Genomic DNA, 6,000 nt, shown 5'->3' with positions numbered 1-6,000 from the left:
CATAGGTTCTATAAAGTATGCCATGCTATGTACCAGATCTATTGTATACCCTACACTGATTTTGGCAAGGGAGTACAATAGTGATCTAGGAGTAGATCACTGGACAGCGGTCAAAATTATCCTTAGTGGAATAAGAATATGTTTCTCGATTATGGAGGTGACAAAAAGGTTCGTCGTAAAGGGTTACGTCGATGCAAGTTTTGACACTGATCTAGATGACTCTAAGTGTTCATCTGGATACATATTGAAAGTGGGAGAAATTAGCTAAAGTAGCTCCGTGCAGAGCATTGTAGACATAGAAAATTGCAAAATACATACGGATCTGAATATGGCAGACCAGTTGACTAAACTTCTCTCACAAGCAAAACATGATCACACCTTGGTACTCTTTGGGTGTTAATCACATAGCGATGTGAACTAGATTATTGACTCTAGTAAACCCTTTGGGTGTTGGTCACATGACGATGTAAACTATGGGTGTTAATCACATGGTGATGTGAACTATTGATGTTAAATCACATGGCTATGTGATCTAGATTATTGACTCTAGTGCAAGTGGGAGACTGAAGGAAATATGCCCTAGAGGCAATAATAAAGTTATTATTTATTTCCTTATTTCGTGATAAATGTTTATCATTCATGCTAGAATTGTATTAACCGGAAACATAATACTTGTGTGAATACATAGACAAACAGAGTGTCACTAGTATGCCTCTACTTGACTAGCTCGTTAATCAAAGATGGTTATGTTTCCTAGCCATAGACATGAGTTGTCATTTGATTAACGGGATCACATCATTAGGAGAATGATGTGATTGACTTGACCCATTCCGTTAGCTTAGCACTTGTTCGTTTAGTATTCTGCTATTGCTTTCTTCATAACTTATACATGTTCCTATGACTATGAGATTATGCAACTCCCGTTTACCGGAGGAACACTTTGTGTGCTACCAAACGTCACAACGTAACTGGGTGATTATAAAGGTGCTCTACAGGTGTCTCTGAAGGTACTTGTTGGGTTGGCATATTTCGATATTAGGATTTGTCACTCCGATTGTCGGAGAGCTATTTTTGGGCCCACTCGGTAATGCACATCACTATAAGCCTTGCAAGCATTGCAACTAATGAGTTAGTTGCGGGATGATGTATTACAGAACGAGTAAAGAGACTTGCCGGTAACGAGATTAAACTAGGTATTGAGATACCGACAATCGAATCTCGGGCAAGTAACATACCGATGACAAAGGGAACAATGTATGTTGTTATGCGGTCTGACCGATAAAGATCTTCGTAGAATATGTAGGAGCCAATATGGGCATCCAGGTCCCGCTATTGGTTATTGACCAAAGAGGTGTCTCGGTCACGTCTACATAGTTCTCGAACCCGTAGGGTCCGCACGCTTAACGTTCATTGACGATATAGTACTATGAGTTATGTATGTTGGTGACCGAATGTTGTTCGGAGTTTTGGATGAGATCACGGATATGACGAGGAACTCCGGAATGGTCCGAAAGTAAAGATTGATATGTGGATAGTAGTGTTTGATCTCCGGAAAGGTTCTGGAATCCATCGGAAGGGGTTCCGGATGTTTCCCGAAATGTTTGGGCACGAGAACACTTTATCTGGGCCAAAGGGGAAAGCCCACGAGGTTTTTGGAAAGCGCAAAAGGAAGTTTTGCGGAGTCTAGGGGCCAGACGCCAGGGTCCCTGGCGTCTGGGTCCAGACGCCGGGAACCCTGGCGTCTGACCCTGGAGTCCGAGAAGGACTCTTGCCTTTCGGGTGAAACCGACTTTGTGGAGGCTTTTACTCCAAATTTCGACCCCAAGGCTCAACATATAAATAGAGGGGTAGGGCTAGCACCCAAGACACATCAAGAAACACCAAGCCGTGTGCGGGCAACCCCGTCTCCTCTAGTTTATCCTCCGTCATAGTTTTCGTAGTGCTTAGGCGAAGCCCTGCGAAGATTGTTCTTCACCAACACCGTCACCACACTGTCGTGCTACCGGAACTCATCTACTACTTCGCCCCTCTTGCTGGATCGAGAAGGCGAGGACGTCACCGAGCTGAACGTGTGCAGAACTCGGAGGTGGCGTGCTTTCGGTACTTGGATCGGTCGGATCGTGAAGATGTACGACTACATCAACCACGTTGATATAACGCTTCCGCTTTCGGTCTACGAGGGTACGTGGACACACTCTCCCCTCTCGTTGCTACGCATCACCATGATCCTGTGTGTGCATAGGAAATTTTTGAAATTACTACGTTCCCCAACACGGACATGGTTTAGTTGATATGGATCACGTGATCACTTAGAAGATTAGAGGGATGTCTATGTAAGTGGGTGTTCTTAAGTAATATGATTAATTGAACTTTAATTTATCATGAACTTAGTCCTGGTAGTATTAGCATATCTATGTTGTAGATCAATAGCTCGCGTTGTTGCTTCCCTATGTTTTATATATGCTCCTAGAGAAAACTAAGTTGAAAGATGATAGTAGCAATGATGCGGACTGGGTCCGTGATCTGAGGTTTGTCCTCATTGCTGCACAGAAGAATTATGTCCTTGATGCACCGCTAGGTGACAGACCTATTGCAGGAGCAGATGCAGACGTTATGAACGTTTGGCTAGCTCAATATGATGACTACTTGATAGTTTAGTGCACCATGCTTAACGGGTTAGAATCGGGACTTCAAAGACGTTTTGAACGTCATGGACCATATGAGATGTTCCAGGAGTTGACGTTAATATTTCAAGCAAATACCCGAGTTGAGAAATATGAAGTCTCCAACAAGTTCTACAGCTAAAAGATGGAGGAGAATAGCTCAAGCAGTGAGCATGTGCTCATATTGTCCGGGTACTACAATCGCTTGAATAAAGTGGGAGTTAATCTTCCAGATAAGATAGTGATTGACAGAATTCTCTAGTCACCATCACCAAGTTAGTAGAACTTCGTGATGAACTATAATATGCAAGGGATAACAGAAACAATTCCCAAGCTCTTCGTGATGCTGAAATCGACGAAGGTAGAAATCAAGAAAAACATCAAGTGTTGATGGTTGACGAGACCACTAGTTTCAAGAAAAGGGCAAAGGGAAGAAGGGGAACTTCAAGAAGAACGCCAAGCAAGTTGCTGCTCAAGTGAAGAAGCCCAAGTCTGGTCCTAAGCCTGAGACTAAGTGCTTCTACTACAAAGGGACTGGTCACTGGAAGCGGAACTACCCCAAGTATTTGGTGGATAAGAAGGATGGCAAAGTGAACAAAGGTATATTGGATATACATGTTATTGATGTGTACTTTACTAGTGTTTATAGCAACCCCTCGGCATTTGATACTGGTTCAGTTGCTAAGAGTAGTAACTTGAAACAAGAGTTGCAGAATAAACAGAAACTAGTAAAAGGCGAGGTGACGATGTGTGTTGGAAGTAGTTCCAAGATTGATATGATCATCATCGCACACTCCCTATATTTTTGGGATTAGTGTTGAAACTAAATAAGCGTTATTTGGTGCCAGCGTTAAGCATGAACATTATATCTGGATCTTGTTTGATGCGAGACGGTTATTCATTTAAATCAGAGAATAATGGTTGTTCTATTTATATGAGTACTATCTTTTATGGTCATCCACCCTTGAAGAGTGGTCTATTTTTGTTGAATCTCGATAGTAGTGATACACATATTCATAATATTGAAGCCAAAAGATGCAGAGTTGATAATGATAGTGCAACTTATTTGTGGCACTACCGTTTAGGTCATATTGGTGTAAAGCGCATGAAGAAACTCCATACTGATGGACTTTTGGAACCACTTGATTATGAATCACTTGGTACTTGCGAACCATGCCACTTGGGCAAGATGACTAAAACCCCGTTCTCCGGAACAATGGAGCAGCAACAGATTTTTTGGAAATCATACATACTGATGTATGAGGTCCGATGAATATTAAGGCTTGCGGCGGTTATCATTAATTTCTGACATTCACAGATGATTTGAGCAGATATGGGTATAACTACTTGATGAAACACAAGTCTGAAACATTTGAAAAGTTCAAAGAATTTCAGAGTGAAGTTGAAAATCATCGTAACAAGAAAATAATGTTTCTACGATCTGATCGTGGAGGAGAATATTTGAGTTATGAGTTTGGTCTTCATTTGAAACAATGCGGAATAGTTTCGCAACTCACGCCACCCGGAACACCACAGCGTAATGGTGTGTCCGAACGTCGTAATCATACTCTACTAGATATGGTGCGATCTATGATGTATCTTACTAATTTACCGCTATCGTTTTGGGGTTATGCTTTAGAGACGGCCGCATTCACGTTAAATAGGGCACCATCAAAATCCGTTGAGACCGCACCATATGAACTGTGGTTTGGCAAGAAACCAAAGTTGTCGTTTCTTAAAGTTTGGGGCTGCGATGCTTATGTGAAAAAGCTTCAACCTGATAAGCTCGAACCCAAATCGGAGAAATGTGTCTTCATAGGATACCCAAAGGAGACTGTTGGGTACACCTTCTATCACAGATCCAAAGGCAAGACTTTTGTTGCTAAATTCGGAATCTTTCTGGAGAAGGAGTTTCTCTCGAAAGAAGTGAGTGGGAGGAAAGTAGAACTTGATGAGGTAACTGTACCTGCTCCCTTATTGGAAAGTAGTTCATCGCTGAAACCGGTTTCTACGATGCCTACACCAATTAGTGAGGAAGTTAATGATGATGATCATGGAACTTCAGATCAAGTTGTTACTGAACCTCGTAGGTCAACCAGAGTAAGATCCACACCAGAGTGGTACGGTAATCCTGTTCTGGAGGTTATGTTACTAGACCATGACGAACCTATGAACTATGAGGAAGCGATGATGAGCCCAGATTTCGCAAAATGGCTTGAGGCCATGAAATCTGAGATGGGATCCATGTATGAGAACAAAGTATGGACTTTGATTGACTTGCCCAATGATCGGCGAGCCATTGAGATTAAATGGATCTTTAAGAGGAAGACGGACGCTGGTAGTAGTGTTACTATCTACAAAGCTAGAATTGTCGCAAAAAGGTTTTCGACAAGTTCAAGGTGTTGACTACGATGAGAGTTTCTCACTCGTATCTATGCTTAAGTCTGTCCGAATCATGTTAGCAATTGCCGCATTTTATGAAATCTGGCAAATGGATAAACAAAAATGCATTCTTTAATGGATTTATTAAAGAAGAGTTGTATATGATGCAACCAGAAGGTTTTGTCAATCCTAAAAGTGCTAACAAAATATGCAAGCTCCAGCGATCCATCTATGGACTGGTGCAAGCATCTCGGAGTTGGAATATACGCTTTGGTAAGTTGATCAAAGCATATAGTTTTATACAGACTTGCGGTGAAGCCTGTATTTACAAGAAAGTGAGTGGGAGCACCACAACATTTTTGATAAGTATATGTGAATGACATATTGTTGATCGGAAATAATGTAGAATTATTCTGCAAAGCATAAAGGAGTGTTTGAAAGGAGTATTTCAAAGAAAGACCTCGGTGAAGCTGCTTACATGTTGAGCATCAAGATCTATAGAGATAGATCAAGACGCTTGATAAGTTTTTACATACCTTGACAGGATTTTGAAATAGTTCAAAATGGAACAGTCAAAGAAAGAGTTCTTGCCTGTGTTACAAGGTGTGAAGTTGAGTAAAGACTCAAAACCCGACCACGGCAGAAAAATAGAAAGAGAATGAAGAGTCATTCCCTATTCCTCAGTCATAGGTTCTATCAAGTATGCTATGCTGAGTGCCAGACCTATTGTGTACCTCACCATAAGTTTGGCAAGGGAGTACAATAGTGATCTAGGAGTAGATCACTGGACAGCGGTCAAAATTATCCTTAGCGGAATAAGGATATATTTCTCGGTTATGGAGGTGATAAGGAGTTCGTCGTAAAGAGTTACGTCGATGCAAGCTTTGACACCGATCTGGATGACTCTAAGTCACAATCCAGATACATATTGAAAAGTGGGAGCAATTAGCTAAAG

Source organism: Aegilops tauschii, chromosome 7 (genome assembly GCF_002575655.3).
Source record: "Aegilops tauschii subsp. strangulata cultivar AL8/78 chromosome 7, Aet v6.0, whole genome shotgun sequence".
Classification (NCBI taxonomy): Eukaryota; Viridiplantae; Streptophyta; class Magnoliopsida; order Poales; family Poaceae; genus Aegilops; species Aegilops tauschii.
The sequence above is the reverse complement of the archived record's forward strand: the minus strand, read 5'-3'. Positions refer to the sequence as shown.